Raw genomic sequence first — 23,949 nt, 5'->3', positions numbered from 1 at the left:
CCTTCATTGTGTTAATGTGCTGTATCATGTAGGTTGACCTGCAGGTATTGAACTGTCCTTGCGTCCCTGGGGTAAATCCCACTTGATCATGGTATATGATCTTTTAATGTGCTGTTGAATTCAGATTCCTAGTATTTTGTTCAGAACTTTTTGCATCTATGTTCATCAGGGGTATTGGGCTGTAGTTTTCTTTTCTTGTAGTGTTCTTGGTTTTGGTTTCAGGGTGATGCTGACCTCTTTTTTTAAAAAAAAATATTTATTTATGGCTGCACTGGGTCTTCGTTACTGTGCATGGGCTTTCTCTAGTTGTGGTGAGTGAGGGCTACTCTTCGTTGCAGTGCGTGGGCTTCTCATTTTGGTAGCTTCTCTTTGTGGTGGAGCATGGGCTCTAGGCATGCGGCTTCAGTAGTTGTGGCACGCGGGCTCAGTAGTTGTGGCTCGCGGGCTGTAGAACACAGGCTCAGTAGTTGTGGCACACGGGCGTGGTTGCTCTGCGGCATGTGGGATCTTCCTGGACCAGGGCTCGAACCCATGTCCCCTGCATTGGCAGGCGGATCCTTAACCACCGTGCCACCAGGGAAGCCGACGCTGGCCTCTTAACATGAGTTTGGAAGTGTTCTCTCCTCGTTTTTTGGGAATAGTTTGAGAAACATTGGTATTAATTCTTCAATTGTTTGATAGAATTCACCAGTGAAGCCATCTGGTCCTGGACTTTTATTTGTTGGGAGGTTTTTGATTATTGAGTCAACCTCCTAATAACTGGTATGTTCAGATTTTTTATTTCTTCACTATTCAATATTGATAGGTTTGATGTTTCTAGGAATTTATCCACTTCTGGGATGTCCAATTTGTTGGCGTATATTGTTCATAGTAATCTCTCACGATCCTTTTTATGTCTGTGATATCAGACGTAATGTCTCCTCTTTTTTTTTTTTTCTGATTTTGTTCGTTTGGGTCCTCTCTTTTTTCCTAGGTGAGTCTAGCTAAAAGTTTGTCTATTTTCTTTGTCTTTTGGAAAAAAACAGCTCATAGTTTTACCGATCTTTTCTATGATCTTTTTAGACTCTATTTCATTTATTTCTGCTCTGATTTTTGTACTTCCTTCTACTAACTTTGGGCTTCATTTGTTTTTTCTAGTTCCTTGAGGTGTAAAGTTGGTTGTTTATTTGGGATCTTTGTTTTTTCTTAATGTGGGTTTTTATCACTGAACTTCTCTCTTAGAACTGCTCTTAATGCATCCCATGAGGTTTGGTCTATTGTATTTCCATTTTCACTTGTCTCAAGGTTCTTTTTTTTAATTGAAGTGTAGTTGATTTACAATATTATATTAGTTTCAGGTATACAACGTAGTGATTCAATATTTTTATACATTATACTCCATTTAAATTTATTACAGATTAATGGCTGTGTTTTCCTGTGCTGTACAGTATATCCTTGTTGCTTATACATAGTTGTTTGTACCTCTTAACGTCTCAAGATGTTTTTTGATTTCTTCTTTGACCCATTGGTTGTTCAGTAACATGCTATTTAACTTCCACATATTTGTGAATTTTCCAGTTTTCTTCTTGTAACTGATTTCTAGTTTTACACCATTGTGATGGGAAAAGATGCTTGATGTGATTTCAGTCTTCTTAAATTTATTAATACTGGTTTGTGGCCTAACGTGATATCCTGGAGAATGTTCCATGTGTGCCTTAGAAGAAATATGTATTCCGCTGCTGTTGGATGGACTGTTTTGTCAATGTCTGTTAAGTCCATCTGGTCAATCTCCTCATTGATTTTCTGTCCAGATGATCTGTCCATTGTTGGAAGTGGTATACTGAAGTGCCCTACTGTTATTGTATCGCTATCTATTTCTCCCTTTAGGTCTGTTGATATTTGCTTTATATATTTAGGTGCTCCTATATTGGGTGCATAAATATTTACAAATATTATTTCCTCTTTTTGGGTCAACTCCTTTATCATTATATGATTCCCTCCTTTGTCTCTTAGTACAGTCTTTGGCTTAAAGTCTATTTTGTCTGACATAAGAATGAGCTACCCTGGGTTTCTTTTGGTTTCCATTGGCATGGACTGTCTTTCCATCCCCTCGCTTTCAGTCTGTGTGTGTCCTTAAAGGTGAAGTGACTCTCTTGTAGGCAGCATATAGATGGGGCTTGTTTTTTATTCATTCAGCCACTCCGTGTATTTTGATTGAAGAATTTAGTCTATTTACATTTAAAGTAATTATTGATAGGTATGTACTTCCCTTTTTAAAATTGTTTTCGTAGTGTTTTTTTAATTCTTTTGTTTCTTTTTTCACCTCTTTGTCTCTTTTCTTTGTGATTTTTTTGGAGTGGTATGCTTCAATATCTTTCTCTTTCTCTTTTGTGTCTCTGTTATAGGTTTCTACTTTGTGGTTACCATGAGGCTTACATGAAACATCTTATAATAGTCTGTTTTAAGCTGATAACGATTTTAAGTCTGTACGCATCGTTTTCCATTCTACTATAGAAGCAGCAGTGGTTTGTTGAATTGTGAATCCAGCAGGAGAGAATAAGTTAAGCATGTCTGTCACTTTCATGTTTGTAAAAATGCATCCCGTCATATTTCTTTTAGTAAAGGAAATTTTTATTACTTGTCTTCATATCAGCCTCAATTTTTATAACAACAGTTTCCCACGGTTCATATACTAAGTAAAGTTGACTTAAATTTACCATATTCCAGCTTTTTGGTATTTTGGAGACTGCTGGTCACTCACTTTGCACCCACAGAGATTCTTTAGAAAGACTTTTCACATGCAAGACCCGTTTCTCTGTCATTACGTTTTTAGGGTCACAGCTGTTGCTGGGAGGCTAGATACCTGAAAGTAACTTGTTGAGTTTCTGCCAAAATAGAAGGGACCATCCTGTCCCCTTACCACCACTCCCCCTTCACTGGGACCCCGGAGGCACCTGGGGTAGGGCCTCTGCAGCTGGACTCGTTGGGTCTTTCTAGGGGCTACTGAATGTCTAGGGATGGCCGTAGCCTTTGACGTTCCAGTCGACATAGTGGTTAGATCTGTAATAATTGGTTAAATAGTTGGCCAGTAGGTATTGAGCGTTGCTAAAAAAAATATTGCTGTGTTGATTCTACCACAGTTAACGTGCTGGTGAGTCAGTGGGAGCAGCTGTAACGTACCGGGCACTTGCCAGGTGCTTGCCCCCCCGCCCGCCCCGTCTCCTGCAGGATATTATCTGTGGCTGGAATGCAGATCTTTTTACCCCCATTTCATAGGCAGAGACACTGAGCCTCAGGGGAGCGAAGAGGGTTGCCCAGGGTCACAGAGTGGAGCCCACAAGCAGTGTTCTGTTCTGGCCACGAGCTGCTGCTTCCAAGCCCGTGTTGCTTCTGCTCCCAGGCTCTGACCTTCTGCGGCAGTGACACGGCAGCGACCTGTTATCTGAGTGCTTACCTTGAACCTGGGACCCCTTGACGCTCTGAGAGATGAAACAACTTGGCCAAAACCGTGTGCTCGTAGGGCAGAGTGGGCTGTGAACCCACATCTTCCTGACCCAAAGCCTTTCATTCTTACTTGACCGTGAATTTTATTTATTTATTTTCCCTAGCAAAACCTCGAGCCACCAATGAGCGTTTGGAAGCGAGTCCCTTTTGGAAACCTAAAGAAGGGAGGAGGGAGGAAGGCTTTGGGAGGGGTTGGGGTGTAGGAGACAGGACCTGAATCTTCCAAAGGCCTCGGTACCTCCTGAAGACCCCAGGGCCAGCTCAGCAGGCCTCGGACCTGCACCTGTGCTCTTCCCAGATGTTGCCGTGTATTTGTGACTCCCCGCTGACCAGCTGACCTCTGAGAGGGAAGTCGTCTGTGGAGGCTGAAGGACCTCCTACACTTACTGTGTGTGGGGTCATCCCTGGGGTCCCCTGCTCTTCCCAGGGCACCTGTGTCCAGAGCGAAGCTGCATAGAGTCGAGATTTACCGTTTCTTTACGTAGCAGTGAAATCATCCTTTTCTGATGGTTGAGGTGACGGTCAAAGTTTAGCCAAGCATTTCTCTTTTCTGTCACAGCCGACACGCCCCAGCAGTGTGGCTTCCTCGAAGGCTGGACACAAATTAAAAACACAAAAAGCGAATCCTTTCCCACCCACCCCCCCCCCCCCAGTTCTTTTCCTTAGGACAGATTGTAGAACTGAATTAGTAACTTTGCAGTCATTTCTCCACTATTCTCTGAATTGTACCTTACAGTTTACAAAGGCATTTTCATATAAATTCTTTCGAAGATCAGGTGATGTGGCTATATGTCTCCCCCACCCCGGTTTTATAAAAGATGGAAAAGAGCCAGGAGAGGTTGCTTTACTTGCCAAGACGGCCCGGCAGACGGTGACCCGTGACTCGCGGCTGCACCGGGGCTGCTGGGTGCTGACCGCACACGCGCTGTTTGCTCTCAGAGTCCCTGGACCAGGCGTGTAGACGATGCAGATGTGAGAGAGCGATTCTAAAAGGCCACACGGAGCTTTAAATAAAGCACTGCTGCTCTTGAGGTTCCAAAAGTAGGAGAGGTGAAGTGTTTTCCTGGGCCTCCTTCCTCCAGAAAAGCAAAACGTATCCGTGCTGTGTGTTTGTGTGTATTGCCGGGTAGGGGGGTGTAGGCTTTTGAAAAGCAAACTAGACCTCGAACGGGTACATCTCTTGGAGGTGATGGGTGTGTTTATTACCTTGTTTGTGGTGATGGGACCAAGTGCGTTTGCATATGTCCAAACTCACCCAATTGTACACATTTAATACGTGCAGCTCCTTGCATAGCTAAGTGTACCTCAGTAAAGCTGAAAAGCACTGAACTGCCACGGCAGGATGGGAATCCCTCTACGGCCCCCCCTGCAGCGCGCGCTGATCTGAAGCAGGTGTGTGGAAAAGCGCAGTGAGCAGCCTGGTGGCCCCAGGGACCCCACGTTCCCCCGTCACTGGCGTGTCTCAGTGCAGAGAGCAGAAGAGCACCTTGGGCTTCAGGTCTCTGCTGTTCAGGATCGACTTTCCTGTTGGCCTTTAGTATAGCACCACAAGTGCGTTCTTTGGAAACCGTACGGCTGCAAGATGGTGATAAAACAGTATGAATAACTCAGACCGTGGAAGATCACAGTTTAAGGAGAGCGACTTTTGGTGCTGTGTTAATGAACAGGATAGTAACAGAAACAGGTTCTGAATGGAGGCCAGTACCCCTCAGTGCTTGTTGAGTGGGGTAACCGTGCCACCTTTCTGTGTGCAGACCTCCCTGGGCACACAGGGCCAAGCCGCGGTCAAGGGCAGCCCAGGGCAGCCCCCAGCCCACCGGGGGAGCAGAATGCTTCATCCACAGATGGGGTGTTTCCACAGAACGCTGCTTTCTGCTTGGGAATGAGTGGGAAATGGAGGGGGTACGAGACCCCCTCCCCCAGTCAGACTGGCTTTGGTTGGAGGCGTCGGGCGTTTGTAGCCTACGCTCTGAACCTGAGTTCTTGAGGTAGATTTTGTGGCACCTACAGAGGCTAAGAGGGACATTCCGTGCCCAGATGGCAAGAACGAGGAAAGCCGTCGACCCCAGGAGCGGCAGGAACATCTTCCCTGTCGGTAGCCTGGGTCTGTGGAGGCCTGTTTTGTGGGAGGAGCTGAACGCTTACAGGCCGTCTTCAAATGACCGCATGTTATCACCCGGAAGCTCATAGTGAAGACAGTTTTGCAGAACGTTGGTCATGTTTTCCCAGTGGGTAGATCCCAACTTGCGCTCGGAACAGAAGTTCCTGGCGGGAGCGTCAGGTGCGCGGTGGAGGGGCTGAGCGTCCCATCGTGTGTGTTGCCCTCTGGGCCTTAGTTTCCCGGACAGTGACGCGGAGGGACTGGGTGAGTGCTGGGTCTGTGATCCGGGCATCTAGGGACAGGGCCGCAGCCAACCCCACAGATTCTGGGCAAAGGTCAGGGTGTGCCACAGCTTAGACCCCTCCCCAGGCGCAGCAACCTCGTGGCGCCCGTCCGCCACCTGAGTCCCACCTCCAGGACAGGGCTCCGGGGCCTCCCTGAGCGTCAGCGGCTGAGGCTGCTGGCCTTCGTTCTCCCATTGGCCACGTGGGGCGGGCGCAGGGGGACACGGACGCTGGATTAGGGGCTGGGGGCGGTGTGGAGAGGGACACACCACGGCCCACCTCCCTCCTCTTTCCAGAAGAGGCACACAGGCCTCGGGCGCCTCGTGCCTGCCGGCTGCACTCCAGGCTGGGCAGGCAGGTCCGGGTCTCCGGGGCTGGAAGCTCCCCGGGATTCCAAGGAGCTGGCGGAGGAGAGAACCGAGGTGTCAGTGCTTCATCAGAGACATCCCCATACCTGCTTCCTTCTGAGGGTCGTGGAGGGACCTCTGAAAACACGCACCCCGGGCCCCAGCTCCAGGGGCTCAAGTTCGGGGAAGCCTGGACGTTTGTGCTTCTTCTGTGGAGCGTCCAAGCCCTTCTGATCACCAGTTTGGAAACTGCTGACCTGGACCCCGGGTTTTGCATCCCCTGCCAGTGGGGGCGCCACAGGGCTCGTTTGGGGCTGAGGCCTAGTGAGGTCAGGGGGAGGCGGGGGGTCGGCCTCCTGGACCTGCCGGCTCCCCTTGTGCACAGTCGCCCCCACTGTGCCCTGGGCCACCTTGAAATGCGCACTGTCCTTGAGGGGCCGCCTGGGATGCTCGGACCCCACTCCAGACCCACCTGGAGCGGCCCGAAGGGGCCCGAGCATCTTATGTTCACACCCGTCTCCCCTAAAGGGACCTTCTGAGGTCCTGCACTTGAGGATTTTCATATGTTCACACGTTAGATAATTCACGAGCCTTTAAACAATTCCATTCCATGCCTGTTGACAGTGCGTGTTGGCACTTGTGGTTTCTGATCTTTGCAGGGAGCTAGCCCTCGAGGGAGACTGCTCTTAGGCCCAGAAATCGAACAAACACGACGGAGAAACAGGCAGCAGCGCCGGGCACCGTGGTGCTCGGATCCCAGCAGGCCCGGGAGCCGATACCCGCCCTCTACGCCTTGTGTTCTGTGCTTGGAGATTCCAGCCGGGGGGTGGAGGTTCTTGGTGGAGAAATCACATCGCAGCGTCCATATTATTTGTGTGAAAGGGAGATGATCATTTCTCTTCTTTTAGGGATTTCTTGCCCAGTGGGGCCAGTATCTGGGTCACCTGCAGAGGAGGGATGGGAACTGGTTCCACTTTCATAGAAGGCAGTGCACGTGGTCAGTCCCGCTCTGTCACTTGTGTCATACCCTGCAAACCCTGAAGATCTTCGCGATGCCTTCCCTTCCAGAACTGGACCCTCCCGCCCTCAGGGTCTGAGTCCCTCCCGTCTACGCGTCCTGACCATCCGGATCGGAGGTCCTGGCCCTGGAGGATCCCAGCGGATCTTCTGATATAACCAGAACATGATTGCACTCTGTCCTTCCTGACTCAAGGGCTGGGCCTCCGGTGTTCCCTGTCCCTGGGAGGCTGACCCCGGGAGACCCAGTTCTGTCCCCACAGGTGTTTTGCTTGCAGTGTGGATGACATTTGTGGGGGGCTGGGGAGGCTGTCACTTTGACTGTCTCAGGGATGGAAAACTTGAGGGGGCCGGTGTTCAGAGCACCTGGTCACTCAGGGCTTGTCCTGCAAAAATATAACTAACATGCCGGACAATTCTTATTCCCAGATGAGAGCCAGGTTCCAGATGGGTTCCCGGGTAAAGGGCCCTGAGCTCCTTTGACCGGCGCCAGCCCCGGGGCGGGGGCCGTTCCTGACTGGTCCCCCACGGCACCCCTCCCTGTCAGCGTGAACTACCAGCCGAGTGGGTGTCCTTTACTCTCCTGGCATGCTTTGTAGACGTTTTAGATGTGTGTGTATGTGTTGACAATAAAAGGATGGAAAAAGACAGACCATGGAAACGTTCATCACAATGGAAAGAAAGCAGGAATGGATGTGTTAACATCAGATAAAGTGTCTTTCAGAGTGAGGACGACCGCGGGTGTGGACGGTCCCGCCAGGACCCGCATCACGCACGGCACAGGTAGTTGCCACGTGTCCTCGGGCTGTGGGTTCCTCAGGCTCGCCCTGTTTTTATGAGCTGACTGCGGCAGTTTTGAGGAGGACGTGTTGGGTGCCCCTCGGGTGGCATTTGTCTGCTCTTTTTCTCCTCGTTGGACTAGGATAGCGTGTCTTTGGCGGGAGGACCGCGGAGGTGAAGTTCCGTCTTCACCGCAGGGCATCTGACCTGTCGGTGAGTTGGCGTGGCTGTCAGCTGTCCCCTGTCCGCTCCTAGCTTGTCCTCTCTGGGAGGGCGTCTGCGGGCGCAGCCCGCCCTGAGGGTAGGTGTGACGCCCATGTCACCTCCTGGAATTCTCCTGGGGAAGCCGGTCTTCTCCCCCATTGGTTGACTTACTCGGCCACCCATTGCCTTTTTGCTCCTTTCTCCTTTCTTCTCATTTACGGCCCCTCTTTAGCCGACGTAAGCAGGGCTGCTCTGCATGCAGCTTGCAGGCCCCCCGACCCAGTGCAGAGTTTCTCTGCGTGGAGATGCTTCCCGTGTGCTGTGTCAGCGCCCAGCTTTACCAGATGACCCCACGTTGTCTTCCCGGGCAGGGCTGCCGTGTTCCTGTCTTGGCAGAAAACGAGGACTCCCACTGCCCCCCCCCCCCCCCCGCCTCCCTGACACTCACGCCATCACCTGGTGCATTTCTGTCCATCTAGCATAAAAAGGCATCTCGCTGTCAGATCAGATCATGGACGAGGTGCAGCTTTTTCTGTGTTGATTCATCATCTGTGCTGTCCTTCTGGGCAATGACTTGGTGTTCACTTGCTTTCAGTTGAGTTGTGGGTCTGTTTCTTCATGAATTGCAGGACTCTTTATATATTCTAGGTACCAGTCCTTTGTTATTATAGGTACTGGTTTCGTTACAAGTATATTTCGTCATATTTTGATCTATGAAGATTGATAATTCTCACTTGAGAAGCCACACTTTCTTTGAACAGAGTCTTCTACTGTGCCAGCCGTGGCACAAATGGCATACCGCTATTTATAGACGTTAATGCTTTCTTATAAAAGGGAGTCTTGTATTCTTATAATTCTGCTGGAGGGGTTTTATATATATTTTGTGTTGTTTCAGTGTTCAACAACCTATTTTAAAATTGGGGGGCTGATAAAGAGAAATGCAAGGTTTTGAAATGCCGGAATTTTATTGACAGGACTTCACTGATGTTTGCCAGGTATATCATGGAGTCTGAGACGGTGCCTTCTCAGTAGCCTAATGAGCTGCGCTAAACTTTCATCTTTGCTTTTCTTCTGCTTCCCTCACCAGCTGTCAGAAAACGTTGGAAGATTCACCCTTCCTTATTGATCTGTATTTCATGAATATTTATGTATATTCCATGTACTTCCCCCGTATTTTGGGGGGGGGTTCTTTTTTTTTTTCTTCCCCCGTTTTATTCAAAGTAGCTGCACGACATAAAATTTAAATTTTCACCTGGAATTCTTCCATGGCTTCCCTCATGAGTGAAGAGCCCGCATTACATAGAGTAACAAATGACGGTATCCAGAGGTGAGACTGTTCTAAACGAAGTTTCTTAAATTTGAATCCAACCGCAAACCAGGGCTTCAGCGTCGGAGGCAGCATCTCCGTGTCCTGTGTCCACCGGGGGGTCTGGGGGTGGAGCTCGCACAGCTGCAGAGCGTCCACGCACGCCTTCAAGCGCTGGCTGGGTGCACGGGCTCAGGCACTTCTAAGCGCTCGGTTTGCGCGGAGACAGAATCCTTGTCTGCAAGGAGTCCCACTCAGCGAGAAAACAGCCAAAAATATGTGTGAAGTCCCCCGTCAGTGCCAGGAAGAGAGAAAGCAGAGCAGGGAAATTGTCAGGCGGGGGCGGCAGGGGGGATGCAGCAGCTCTTCTAGATGAGCTGGGGCCGTGGGGCTGGGCGGAGGCTTGGGTGTCATCAGGGGTGGGATGTGGACGTGAGGGGGAGGGAGATGCCAGGGAGCAGGGCGGGCGGGCCTGGGGGAAGAGCTGGCGTTGGCAGTGGTTTCGGGTTGTGTTCTGGTGTGACGGGAAGGGATGGCGGGGCTTCAACGGAGGAGGCCCAGACCACTGTCTGTTTGCAGGTACCACAGGCTGCTGCTGGGGAGTCAGACCAGAGGGTGGGGACGGACCGGGGAGGAGAAGGCTGCCTTGTCCGGGCCCTGCTGCTGCTGGCTTGGAGCTGGGCGGTGGCAGGGCCAGCGCTGGTCGCATCTGAGACGGATTTTGAAGGCGAGCCTCTGGGGTTTGCTGATGAAATGGATGGGGACACCACGTTCTGTGGGATGTGCTAGGATTCTTGCCCCGATGGGCACCAGGGTGAATGGTCGTCTCACGTTCGTATACTCAGAGGGGACCTGGGGAGACGGGGGGCGGGATTTTGTGGTTGCTGTTCATGTGATTGGTTTTCTTTTGGTTTTGGTTCGGTGTGGATGGTGACGAGCTCTGTCTGGATGAGTCTGGAGGGCAGTGGGGCGTCCACGTGGAGGTGTCGCTGAGATGGGGTAGCAGGAGGCATCTGGAGGGGAGCCGGGCTGGGAGTAGCTCGGGTAGAGACAGGGGTGAGAGGATCGAGGCCTGGCTGCTGCATCTCTGGGTCAGAAACACGAGGAGGGGCCAGTAAGAGACAAGGCAGGAGGCAAAGCAGGGCTGCGTGACCCCAGGCAGCCGAGTGAAGGGCGGCTCCCCCCGACGGGCTCATGGGCCGTGTCCGCCGTCAGCGGGCAGGAAAGATGACCCAGAAGAGAGAGGAGTACTCATGCCACGGTGGAGAGAAGGGGCAATGACCAGAGGAGCCGATCCTTCGGGAAGAGGGGGTGGGTGGGGTCCAACATGGAGGAGGTGGCCCCCGACGGTCACCCGGGGACCGGAGGGACAGAGGCGCCTGCAGCCCTGGGACCCCCGATGGCTTCTGCCTCCTCAGCGAAGGAAGAGGCAAGGTCATTCACCAGCTCCACAGCGGGAGTGGGAGGCGGTGCTCAAGGGCGGAGAAGGAAGGTCTGGAACGGCCCTCACTGGGGAGGGCGTTCACGGAGGACGTGGGCGTGGCTTGCCAGGCAGCCCCAGGCTCCCTCGAGTCAGACACAGGACGACAGGACGTGGGCCGGGGGGCGGGTGCGTCTCTTGCACGATCGATCGGTTGCCCTGGGGCTGGCGGGGAGTGGGTGCCACCAGAGTTTCCTGCACGTGCGCACGGACATCGCTGCAAATGCTCCTGACGTGTTACCGCGTCCTGGCTCCGCTAAGTCGAGGGTAAAGGATTATGCTTGGAGGAGCTGAAGTACATACAGCAAAGACCGCAGGTGGAACCAGGGCAGCCTGGCCGGTGCGGGGCAGGTTAGTGAGGGGCTGATGGCGCCAAACCTGGAGAATCAGACGCTGTGAAGAGCAGGGTGGGGACCCAGCTGAAAGTGTCACTTAAAAGCATCGTGTGGTGGGAGGGAAGGCGCGTGGAAAACAAGTCAGATCCCATCACTCACAAGAGCTTATTTCCTTTCACCAACACCCAGGAGCTGGACTGGAGTCAGCGCAGGAGAGCTCTGTGTGTAACACACACAAGAAGTGGGATGTAGGTCCTGCTGGTTCCAGTAAAATCCGCCGTATTGGTCCCGAGACCGGGGCGGCAGGTACACAAGGTGAGCTGGAGTAGCTCGCGGTGCCAGAAAGTCAGGATGTGCTCAGAGCACACGCACACGCACATGTGCACGCACAGACACAGACACACACAGACATACATACAAAAACACACACACACACAAACACACACAGACACACACAAACTCATACACACACACACAAAAACAAACTCACACACATACACACATACAAAAACAGACACACAAACTCACATACACATAAAAACAGACACACAAACTCACACATACACACATACAAAAACAGACACACACAGACACACAAACTCACATACAAACACATACAAAAACACACAGACACATACAAAAACACACGCACAAATACACATACAGACACACATACACACACACACAAACTCACACAAATTCACCACACAGACATACAAACACACACACAAATTCACACAAACACACAGACTCACACAAACTCACGCACACAGACACACACTTGCAATGACAGGGTGTGTCACGGGGACACAGGAGCCAACGAAAAGAGCTCCCAGTAGCCAAAGTTAGCACAATTTGAGCAACAAAATAAATAAGAAGTATTGGTTGTAGCTCAAAGTATAAAATAAATACGTTTATACTAATATGAATAAATGATGGAATAAATCTAAAAATGGGAAGGAAGAGGCAGATCTCCCAGGCAAAATCCCAGATAATTTCTGCAGATCCTGGCCATCAAGGAGGTGGAGCTGACGTCACCCCCACGGCAACCGTGGGCTGTGCTCAGAGCCTCCTTCCCCAAAGCACGGGGTGGGGGGAAGAGGAGAAGAAGGACTTTGCAGGGGGAAACCGGACAGTCAGGACTCAGCCAGGTGACGGGGTCAGCCCAGGGGGCAGTCACAGTGACAGCAGGCACCCCGAGACAACACAGGGACTGTGGGCTTTCACCTCTATGGTCTCCTCCCCAAAGCCCAGAGCCCAGCCCTTGTGGGGAGAAAGACATCAGACAGATTCCACAGGAGGGACATCGTGCAGAACACCTGCCTGGCCCTCCTCAAAAACGGAGGGTCATCAGAACAAGGGAAGTCTGCAAAACTGTCACGCAGAGAGGAGGCTTCGGGAGACGTGACGAGTCAAGGCAAGGTGGTGTCCCGGATGGGATCCTGGGACAGAAAAAGACATTAGGGAAACACCTTAGGAGGCCTGAGTAAACCGTGGACTCCAGTTAGTGTATCGATATTGGTTTATTAATTGTAACAAATGTATCGTAGTAATGGAAGGTGTTAATAATAGGGGAAACTAAACAGTTCTAAAAAATAAAATTTATTTTAAAAAATCGCGTACAGATGCTAGAAATCTTTATTTCCTCATTGTTTTCTTGAACGATAGGGAAGATTTCCTTAAAAGAAGCGTACATTTGGGATAAAGGTTAGCGTTTATCTCTCTAGAATTTGTAGAGGTGTCTGTTTAGTAATTAAACCCGAGTAGCTCAGGTCCCTTCTCAGGAACTGGGTCCCTGCCCTGCTGAGCATGATGGGTGCGGGTCCTTGTCCCCAGAGTGAGGAACAGAGGGGCTTTCTGTAATTACCTTTCCCGTTAAATAGGAAAATCTAAGCCAGAATGTGTGGGAATGTGGGCGTAAACCACATACATCTGAAGAACTACAATGACTGTGACAGCTTAGTCGTATTTGAGCGCTAGGAGACCCAGATCACAGGGAGTGTGTTTTGTAAGCCACTCTGCTTCTTTTACCCTTGTATGTTTCATAATTAGGCAGAGAATCCTGAATAATAAGGTAGCCAGGAAAGGTCAGGTATCCAATAGTGTCGCTGAATTCATTAGCGTGATTCAAGGAAGCGCATGACATTTATACTTCGATGTTTATGAACCAGGTGTTTATGTTATAGAAGTTACAACTACTTTCATGGTTGTGGAAAAAAATGGCAAACCCCTAAATACAGTGACAGCGGGCTGTCTGTTTACTTCGGGAGCAGTGGTATGCATTGTCTGAAAATACTTCATGCTCTCTTGACATTTTAGAGGAAAGTCAGGTTTCACCAAAGATATCAATGTCCATTTTCAAAAATGGGTATTTTTCCTTTTTTTTCTTTTTAAAATTTCAGCCTTATCAAGGTATAATTGACAAAATTATAAGATATTTAAAGTGTACATGGTGGTGATTTGATATAGGTATACATCGGGAAAGTATTCTCCCCATCTAGTTAATAAGCACATCTGTCACCTCACATGTTTATCTTTTTTTGGTGAGAACATTGAAGTTCTACTCTCTCAGCAAGTTTCTATCATACAGTACAGCGTCATCAACTGTAGTCACCATGTTTTACGTTAGGTCCTCAGAGCTTATTCACTTATAGCTGAAAGCTTCTACTGTACCCTTTTACCAACCTCTCCCTGTTTCCCCCTCCCCCCAGCCCCTGGCAGCCACTCTTCTGCTCTGTCTCTGTGACTCTGACTTTTGGGGACATCTTCCCACTGCTGGTGTTTTCCCCATCACTCCATTAACTGTGATGTCTTCCAGGTTGGTGTAAGGCAGTGTTGATTCCAAGTGCAGTGCAGTTTTATGGACTTTCATTTGTTTTACAATTAATACCATATAATAAAATTATAAAATTATAATAAAATTGGCTTATTAAATTGACTGTGATTCTCCAAAATGATGGTGCTTGGCTGTTACCTAATGTTCGTGACCTTCTTCCCAGTGTGATGAATGTCTAAGACACCCAGGAGGAAATTGAGAGAGGTTAGCAAAAGTTAGCAGAATAGGAACTCCATGGCTTGAGCAGTAAATTATGTGGAAAAATAGTATTTCCCAGATTCTAGCTGAAACAACAGAGTCCCCAGTCCTATTTCTTCTGTAAAATTTCCTAGGTGCTAGTGAGTTGTATTGACTTACAGGCTAGTCTCTGGAATACTGGTTTTGTCCAGGCATTTCACATAGTAAAATGAGTTGCTGGGTGATTGTCTCTTGAACACTGACTCACGTTTTAAGGTATTTTTCTAACGTGATTTAATTTGGGGCGGGAGGGAAGCGCTGATCCTGGCAGTAAGGATGAATTAACGGTAGAAATTCACTTTATAAAAGATGGGGAGAGGGTGCAGCAGAAACCCTAGATTTATAATAAAAGTATAAAATTTGGTCTTGATTGAGAATTGCCATCCACTAACAAATCCTGTTCAAGAAAGTTCATTTAGGAAATTTTGTGTACCTCATCACACCCAGTAGAATGTCTGCTACCAAAAAGCAGAACGACAAGTGTTGGTGAGGGTGTGGAGAAACTGGAACCCTGCGCACTGCTGGTGGGAGTGCAAACTGGTGCAGGTGATATGGTGCTTCCTCAAAAAATCATAAATAGAATTATGGTCCAGTGAGACCTGCCACTGGGCGTCACACAGACACAGGTAGAGCGGGGATGTCTAACATTTATCCAGCACTGACCAGGTATCGGGTACTTCCTGTGATTGTCTCATTTCATCCTGATGTCTGCAGACAAAAACGGAGGTCGGAGGTTAAGCAGCTTCCCCCCAGGGTCGCTCACTGGTAGGTGCTGAGCCTGGATCTCCCATTCCTGGCCTCCTCCGACCAGAGAGGAACATTCCCAGGAATGGCTCCCATCGGTGCCCACAGAGGAGACCTTTCCAGACTCAAAGACCGAGACTGTACAGGCCACAGCCTTTGACTGTGATCCAACAGAGTTAGAAAAATCATAAAAAGACCTTCTCCAGAATAAACCACAGAGCAAAGGTCGCTGGGGTCTTAGAGACTCAGAAGCCTCTGCCCTGTACTGGTCAGCCACGCCCAGCAGGAGCGGCTGCAGGAAGAAGGCCTCTGCTCAGGGTGGCAGCAAGACAGGTGACAGCAGGAGAGATGGGCTTCCCCACCCCCCGCACATCCCCAGAGGGAAGGGCGTGAGGAATGGAGCTCTTTGACCCTGTGTTTTTTGTTTGTTTGTTTTGTTTTGTTTGCGGGTACACGGGCCTCTCACTGTTGCGGCCTCTTCCGTTGTGGAGCACAGTCTCCGGACGCGCAGGCTCAGTGGCCATGGCTCACGGGCCCAGCCGCTCCGCGGCATGTGGGATCTTCCCGGACCGGGGCACGAACCCGTGTCCCCTGCATCGGCAGGCGGACTCTCAACCACTGCGCCACCAGGGAAGCCCTGACACTGTGTTTTGAAATCGGGAAAGTTTACCCTTCAACTTGGGCTGGGCTTGCTTGGCCTCTCCTCAAGTAAAACGTTACAACACCAGCGAGGCTCTTCCCAGATTAGACCTGGAAGATCAGGAACTACTGCTCTTTCCCGCAGGTGTTTTCACTGATGAAATTTATCAAAATGAAATTGAAACTCAGTTTTTGTTTATTGGCACCCGCCTTACCCTTGGGATTTCTTTTTTTGGGCCATGCTGCAAAATTCTGCTACCCAGGACTCTACCAGCTGCAAGAGGAAGGAAGCTCAGACTTTGGGATGAGACAGTTCTCATGGGTTTGAATCCCAGCACAGGCACTTTCTAGCCTGTGGATTTGGACGAGTTATTTGATATCTCGAAGCCCCAGTTTCATCAGTCATTCAGTATGTGTATAGATCCTCTCTGTTTCAGAGGGTGTCTGTAGACCTCGGATGAGCTCACACTTAGGAAGCAGCCCAGCGGGCACGAGGGGAGTTGGCGGCTCCTCCTATGATGGAGTGCCAAGCCTGCTCTGTTGTTTATTTTCTCTTTTATACGTGGTGTATTCTTGTGCCTCAGGGAAGTGGTAAGACCTTGACCCCTGTCACAGGTTAATTAACTTGCCGAGAGTTGAAACAGCCGTGAGATTCCACATTGTGTCCTACTTAAAGTTGAAGCGTATCAGCTGTAATCAGTGATACTGCTTGTACAAAGCCACCAACTGACCTTTCTGTCCCCCCCAGGACACCACAGGTTCCTGCCAACTCCTGTCAAATTCGTTGGCCTCTGTAAAGTCTTTTATCTACAACACGACCTGAAACTTTAATCATGAATTTATAAGGTCTTTTAAAGCTGCTTCTGAGACTGTTTCTTTGAGTGGGTCTCCTTAATGCAAGTGTACTATCTTGAAGTGTTTGCAAATAGGGAGGAAAACACGGTGAGAAATGAGGGAAAACATAGAAAGTGTTCCTTGTTTGGACTGACCTTGGCACAGTTGCTCACTGCGTTGGTTTTCTGTGGCTGCTGTATTCTCTCCCGGTTCTGGAGGTCACAAGTCCCACCCAGGTCTCACAGGGCTAAGTAAAGGTTGCACAGGGCCTCGTACTTCCTGGAGGCGCCAGGGAAGGGCCTGTTCCTTGCTTCTTCCAGCTGCTAGGGGCTGCCCTCGTCCTGGCAGGTTCCTCCTTGACTCTTCTGTCTCCTTTCCGACTCATGGGGGCTCTGTGGTCACTCCGGGCCCCCCGGGATACTCCCTCAAGATGAGCTGACCTTAATTCCCCTATGCCGTGTAGCCTGACATATTCACAGGTTCCAGGTAGGAGGATGTGGACCTCTTTGGGGGGGCTGGGCTATTATTCTTCCAACTGCATCTACAGAAAACCTCTGTTTGAGTGAGTTTCCATAATAATTGGTTGACTGCCTCGAAGGCATGAGACGGTACAAAGAAAAATCCTCGACTCATCTTGAAGTAGATTGTATTATTGGAGTAATTCAGACTGTATGTTGAAAATCACGGCAAGTTTGACTTTTTTTTTTCCCATGTAGTCAGTCTCTTTTCTTACCTGGTTCTTCTCTAAACCAGTTATTTGCTCATAGCTCTATATTTTGATATGTCTGTATCCATGTGTACACACAGGTATTTTTCTGAAATTCCGAGTTAACATCCTAGAGGTAAAATGTTACACCTGTTCTCTCTGTCTCTGTTTTGAATTGAATTCAATAAATCGTATTCCATCCATGTAAGGTTTCTCTTACACAGTGGGATTGGCAGTTTTTTAAAGCCGTATGACCCTGGTCTTCTCTGAGGGCAGCTAGATTGGTCAGTCCGTAGAAGGATGAATGAGGCAGATGTTTTGAATACATTCACTTTGAGTCATCAGTCTCCCTTTCCTTCACCGCCCCATTAAACCGGGCGGCTGAAGCCTCAGCAGCCACTGTCAGCACATAACAGGGTGTCCCACACAGTGAACAGGTAACCTCAGGTGATGCAAGTGTTCTCGGGGAAGGACAGCCGTAGGTCGTACACTGATGACCTCTGGGGAGGAGACCCTGGACAGTGGCACTTAGATGGGGAGGGAAGGGGAGGGGTCTCTGGAGAGGTGCTTCTGTGCCTGGGGCTTGAATCACAAGAGAGTAGACCCTGGGTCTGTACACTCTCCAGGGAACCCTGGGGCCCTGGAAGCATATCTGCTGCTCAGGAGAGCCTGACGGAAGGAAGGAAGGAAGGGAGGGAGGGGCCACTAAGACTGGACCAACCCCCCCCGCCCCGCCCCCTACACTGACCACGTGTGCTGCAGTGCACACAGCACTTTCTTTCTGACTGTGGTTCCCGTTCTGAGTCTCTCTGTGTGGGCAGGGGGCTCGGAGCTGTCTTCACAAGCTCCCAGGTGAGGTGCTGTTCTTAGAACCTCATGTGACAGAAGGGCAGCTGGGCTAAGGTGCACAGAGGACTCTAACCCCAGCCCATATGACACAAAACCCCGACCCCTTAAACACGACATTCTCAGGCTGCTTGCGAGCATCCGAAGTATCTTCCGAGGCGAGGCAAATATTGCTGTTCCCCTTTTACAGAATAAGCTGAAGGCCAAGGAGGACGCACAAATGGCTCAGCTCAGCGTCGAATCCCAGATTCTTGACTGATGTTTTCTGTTTGCAGTTATGACCGAGTGGTTCGACTTGGTCCCCGTGACCCCTTGGGAAGTACCTGTGAGCATTTTGGGGTGTTGGCTATTAGGAGGATTATGTAACCCAGTCATAAACCGGCAAGACGCAGTTACGGGGATCCTTTTTAGAAAGAGAGTCCCAGAATAGGATTGATATTATTTTAGGAGTTAAGTGACAACTACTGGGCCGAGAAAGTTTTTATAGCTATTCTAGTCTGTTTGGGTTTTTTAAAAAAATCTACTTCGGGCTTCCCTGGTGGCGCAGCGGTTGAGAGTCCGCCTGCCGATGCAGGGGACACGGGTTCGTGCCCCGGTCCGGGAAGATCCCACATGCCGTGGAGCGGCTGGGCCCGTGAGCCATGGCCGCTGAGCCTGCGCGTCCGGAGCCTGTGCCCCGCAATGGGAGAGGCCACAACAGTGAGAGGCCCGTGTACCGCAAAAAAAAAAAAAAAAAAAAAAAAAAAAAAAAATCTACTTCCATCTAAGACTTGGAAAAGCAGCTTATCATGTTCGGTTTTCTGAGAATTTCTTTTATTCGGTATAACATGGGGTTCTTGCTAAGCTCTATTGCAAACTGGTCACATGACATGAGACATGATCTGGCTATAAAATATTAAATTCGTGGCTCTTCTTTCTGTAGTCTTTAGGTGGGTGATAACTAGCTTAGTTAATGAAGGCAAAAATTAGATGTTCTTGAACTGCCCAAGCTGGAGGGTTAAACGTACATTATGCTTTGCATGTGACCTCTGTGATTCTTAGACTAAATCAGAATCCCATTTCTGACTTAAAGTTTCAGTAGTCAGAATGTACTTTTTCAGACTTTCCTTGTTACAGCTTTTCCATATTAGGAATTTAAGTCAGTTGTACTCTCCTTTCTGTTGTGGAATAATCTTGTTTCAGCTCCAGCCTTTTCCTACTGCAGTCCGTCCTACGCTCATAGCAAAGTGCTCGTGACTGAAAGGAACCGCTCCGGCTGGGCTCCTGGAGCAGTTTCCCGGGGCCTCGTGTGGAGCCCCCAACTCTCGCCTCCCGCACGGCTCCCTCCAGGATGGGCGTCCGAGGGGAGGCCGTGGGGTCTGGGTTCCGGGTGCTGCGGGGCGGGGCGGGGCGGGGGTCTTGCTGCACCTGCTCCTGTGCGCTGACTGGCCACAAGCAGGAGAGAAAGCATGCGCGGTTTTATTCTAAGGCACTTCCGGAGTCACTTACTCCTCCTCCTTAGCCCTGGGTTCCTGCCCCGTCCTGAGCACGGCCCTCACATCCTGTCCCTCCCTCAACCACTGGGTCGTGCAGTCCCCAGCCCGTTGTCCCGTCCACGCGGCTCTCCTCTCCTGGTCCACAGCGGGGCCCTAAGGGACGCTGACCGCATCCGCCTTCACGCAGGACGCTGGCTGCCCGCTCGGCCCCCACCCAGCCCGGCTCAGGAAGCTTTGCGGACCACCAGGTCGGTATCTGCTGAGTATCTGAGGCGGAAGTTCTCAAGGATTGGTTGCCCCTTAACTGCGGGTGCTGCTTAGGACAACGGGACAGCTGTTGATTGGCTGATATGCGAAGCATTGAAGTGAGCAGGTTGTTGATTGGTGGACTGTACTCGAGTAAGGCGTCCTCATTGGCTGGCCTTCAGAGGTGCTGGGATAGAGCTTGGTGGTTGGCAGCCTTCGCTGGGGTGACATGGTTATTGATGGGAGACTGTGGTCCCTGGGGGAGGTGGTTGTTGACGGGAGACTGTGATCCCTGGGTGGGGTGGTTGTTGACGTGGGGCTGTGATCCCTCGGTGGGGTGGTTGTTGATGGGGGCTGTGATCCCTGGGTGGGGTGGTTGTTGATGGGGGCTGTGATCCCTGGGTGGGGTGGTTGTTGATGGGGGCTGTGATCCCTGCGTGGGGTGGTTGTTGACGGGAGGCTGTGATCCCTGGGTGGGGTGGTTGTTGACGGGGGCTGTGATCCCTGGGGGAGGTGGTTGTTGATGGGAGACTGTGATCCCTGGGTGTGGTGGTTGTTGATGGGAGGCTGTGATCCCTGGGTGGGGTGCTTGTTGATGGGGGGCTGTGATCCCTGGGTGGGGTGGTTGTTGATGGGGGGCTGTGATCCCTGGGTGGGGTGGTGGTTGATGGGAGACTGTGATCCCTGGGTGGGGTGGTTGTTGACGGGGGGTTGTGGTCCCTGGGGGAGGTGGTTGTTGATGGGAGGCTGTGATCCCTGGGTGGGGTGGTGGTTGATGGGGGCTGTGATCCCTGGGTGTGGTGGTTGTTGATGGGAGACTGTGATCCCTGGGTGGGGTGGTTGTTGACCGGGGTCTGTGATCCCTGGGCGAGGTGGTTGTTGACGGGTGGCTGTGATCCCTCGGTGGGGTGGTTGTTGATGGGAGACTGTGATCCCTGGGTGGGGTGGTTGTTGATGGAAGGCTGTGATCCCTGGGGTGGGGTGGTTGTTGACTGGGGTCTGTGATCCCTGGGGGAGGTGGTTGTTGGTGGGGGGCTGTGATCCCTGGGGGTGGTGGTTGTTGACGGGGGGTTGTGATCCCTGGGTGGGGTGGTTGTTGACGGGGGGCTGTGGTCTCTGGGGGAGGTGGTTGTTGATGGGAGACTGTGATCCCTGGGTGGGGTGGTTGTTGACGGGGGGCTGTGATCCCTGGGTGGGGTGGTTGTTGATGGGGGGCTGTGATCCCTGGGTGGGGTGGTTGTTGATGGGGGGCTGTGATCCCTGGGGGTGGTGGTTGTTGACGGGGGGTTGTGATCCCTGGGTGGGGTGGTTGTTGACGGGGGGCTGTGGTCTCTGGGGGAGGTGGTTGTTGATCTGGTGGACTCCTGAAGCCTTTATACTGATGGGAAGCTTTCATAAGTCAATTACAACAGGTTTAAAGCCCTTTGTTATGTCCAAGGAACAGCTGCTCAGTTTTTAGGTGCTTGGAAATTTATTTTTCTTCTGTCCCAGAGTCATAGATTTCCTGGGTGGGTTAAGCCTGTCCAAGACCCCACACTAGTTCTCACCTCCTCCCCAGCTCACCCCAGAAGTGAGCACAGGAGCACAGCCCTGCGCTCAAACCGTGGCTCTGTTGTTCAGCAAGGCACTGAATCTCTGATCCTCTGTCTCCCGAAAGCTCACACTTCCCTGAAAGGCGGGTGTTTGCAGAGTGAATGAGTGCCCCCATGTACTCCAGTGCCCTCCCCCAGACGGAGCAGTGCGCTGAGTTCACGCCCCGGACCCAGGAAGAGCACCTGTGAGGGGGGCTGTCAGAGTGACCTGGGGCCTGTGACACACTGTGCATGCTCGGGCCCCGCTCCTCGAGGGTCCCGTGGGGGTGAAGCTGGGCACAGCATTTTCTAGGTTCCCTCCCATGTGCTGTTCGATGTGCACTGAGACGTACCAGGCCCAGCCAGTGCCTTACTTACCTGCTTTTCATGTAGTTAAGTCGTGCAGAAAATTTATAAATTGTTTTGACTGGTCTTAAGTGATGGGCTGTTCTTGTTCAAATCTCTTTTTGAAACTGTAATTAAGACAAACCCGGTATTCAAATAAAATATTCTCTGAAGCCCATTCCTATTACTGCTCTGGCCCCTCGCATTATTATTGAAAAAAGAGAAACGACCTTCATGACCTTCAGAAATCTAACCTGACAGTGAGTTCAGTATATAGGGAGGTACGGCATGGACTTGAGATTTTCTGAAAGTAGATAACAATATTGTCTACAATTTGGAAATGAGATCTGTGTAAACACCCTTCTCAGATATTGTATACATTATGCCTAAGGTTTATGACACATCTCCTCCTTCCCCAAAGGTTTGTTAGCTCTAAATTTGGAAGTTAATTCATGAAAGAGGAGAACATGTATTATTTATAAGTGTCTTTAGCATCTAGCAGCAAGGGTCATGTTATTTTAAAATGGGATTCATGCTTTTGTGGAGTCAGTGCGCTAGGTCCCCTCTGTCTTCCTGAAGCCATCCCTATAAATAATGAGAACTCCTCTCTGTCAGAAAAGAAGGGGATCTGAGTCAATAGTCTTTCCATTATTCATCTCTTCCTAGTTTTGAGTAAACTTCTAGTCACTTAAAGGACTGAACGTTGAATTTTTCTGCTGCAAAAATGCCCATCTTCTACCCGAGAGGTTACGAAATAGCTCATAACTCTACTCGTTACAGTCATTCAGGTATACCTTTGCTCTTTATTACTTCCAGGATTGACTTAACTAGGTAAGCAATGTACTGTATTTTTTTGTTTGTTTTAATAAACTTTTAATTTTGGAGTAATTTTGTATCACGGTTCACTCTCGGTATTGAATGTTTTATGGGTCTGGACAAATGTGTCATGACACGTGTCCACTACTATAGTATTATGCAGAATTGTCTCACTGCCCTAAAAATCCCTGTGCTGCACCTCATCACCCCTCTTTCCCCTGTGCCCTTGGCCACTACTGCTCTTTGTAATGTCTCTGTAGTTTTCCCATTTCCAGAATGTTATATTCTTGGAATTATTAAAGAAAAACTGACACTTGTTAAAGAACGGTTAAGCAGACTTTACTCAGGGGAGGACTCCGAGGGATTTTTGCCATAGGGGAGAGACATTGGGCTCAACCCCGCATACAAGAAGGAAGAGTGGGGATCTATAGCCCAGGAGCTGGGTGGGGAGTAGACGGATGGAAAACTACTAAGAGGAAACATCAGAGGTGAGGGGGGATTCTGGCTGCACTGACCTAACAGGGTCCTTCCTGAAAACAGGCCAGGACGGTCAGACATCACCTGGGTGAGGGTGGAGGATTCCGGCTGAACCAACTCAGCAATGGACATGGAAGTACAGACACAGAAATACAATAGTCAAGGTCTAGTCTGGGAAGAGGATTCAGAGGAACCTGACGAAAGTTTGGTCAAGGAGAGAGTCTTTGTGAGAATCATACAGTCTCACCCTTTTCAGACGGGCTTCTTCCACTTAGTCGCGTGCATTTGAAGTTCCTTCATGTCTTTTCGTGGCTTCACAGCTCATTTGTTGTGTTCTTTTTAATTTTTTTTAATTTTAGGCTGCATTGGGTCTTTGTCGCTGCGCACGGGCTTTCTCTAGTTGCGGCGAGCGGGGGCTACTCTCTTGCAGTGCACAGGCTTCTCGTTGCAGTGGCTTCTCTTGTTGCGGAGCACAGGCTCTAGGCGCGCAGGCTTCAGTAGCTGTGGCACGCGGGCTCAGTAGTTGTGGCTCGTGGGCTCTAGGGCACAGGCTCAGTAGCTGTGGCGCACGGGCTTAGTTGCTCCGCGGAATGTGGGACCTTCCCAGACCAGGGCTCAAACCCGTGTCCCCTGCATTGGCAGGTGGATTCTTATCCACTGCGCCACCAGGGAAGCCCAGTTTTATCACTGAGTAATACTCCCTTATCTGGACGGACCACAGTTTATTTGTCTATCACCAACTGAAGGGCATCTTGGTGGCTTCCAAATTTTGGCAATTATGAATGAAGCTGCTCTAAACATCTGTGTTTCAAGTTCCAGGAATAATTTTATATTTATGAA

At 50.2% G+C, this 23,949-nt stretch overlaps 1 protein-coding gene across 6 annotated transcripts in view; it reads left to right on the top strand.

The window, feature by feature from the left end:
- Positions 1-23,949, top strand: part of NCK2 (NCK adaptor protein 2) — a 132,397-nt gene that overhangs the window by 69,342 nt on the left and 39,106 nt on the right. The window lies entirely within an intron of this gene.

This window comes from Tursiops truncatus, chromosome 14, assembly GCF_011762595.2.
Source record: "Tursiops truncatus isolate mTurTru1 chromosome 14, mTurTru1.mat.Y, whole genome shotgun sequence".
Classification (NCBI taxonomy): domain Eukaryota; kingdom Metazoa; phylum Chordata; class Mammalia; order Artiodactyla; family Delphinidae; genus Tursiops; species Tursiops truncatus.
Note: the sequence above shows the minus strand (reverse complement) of the source record. Positions and strands in the feature narration are given on the sequence as shown.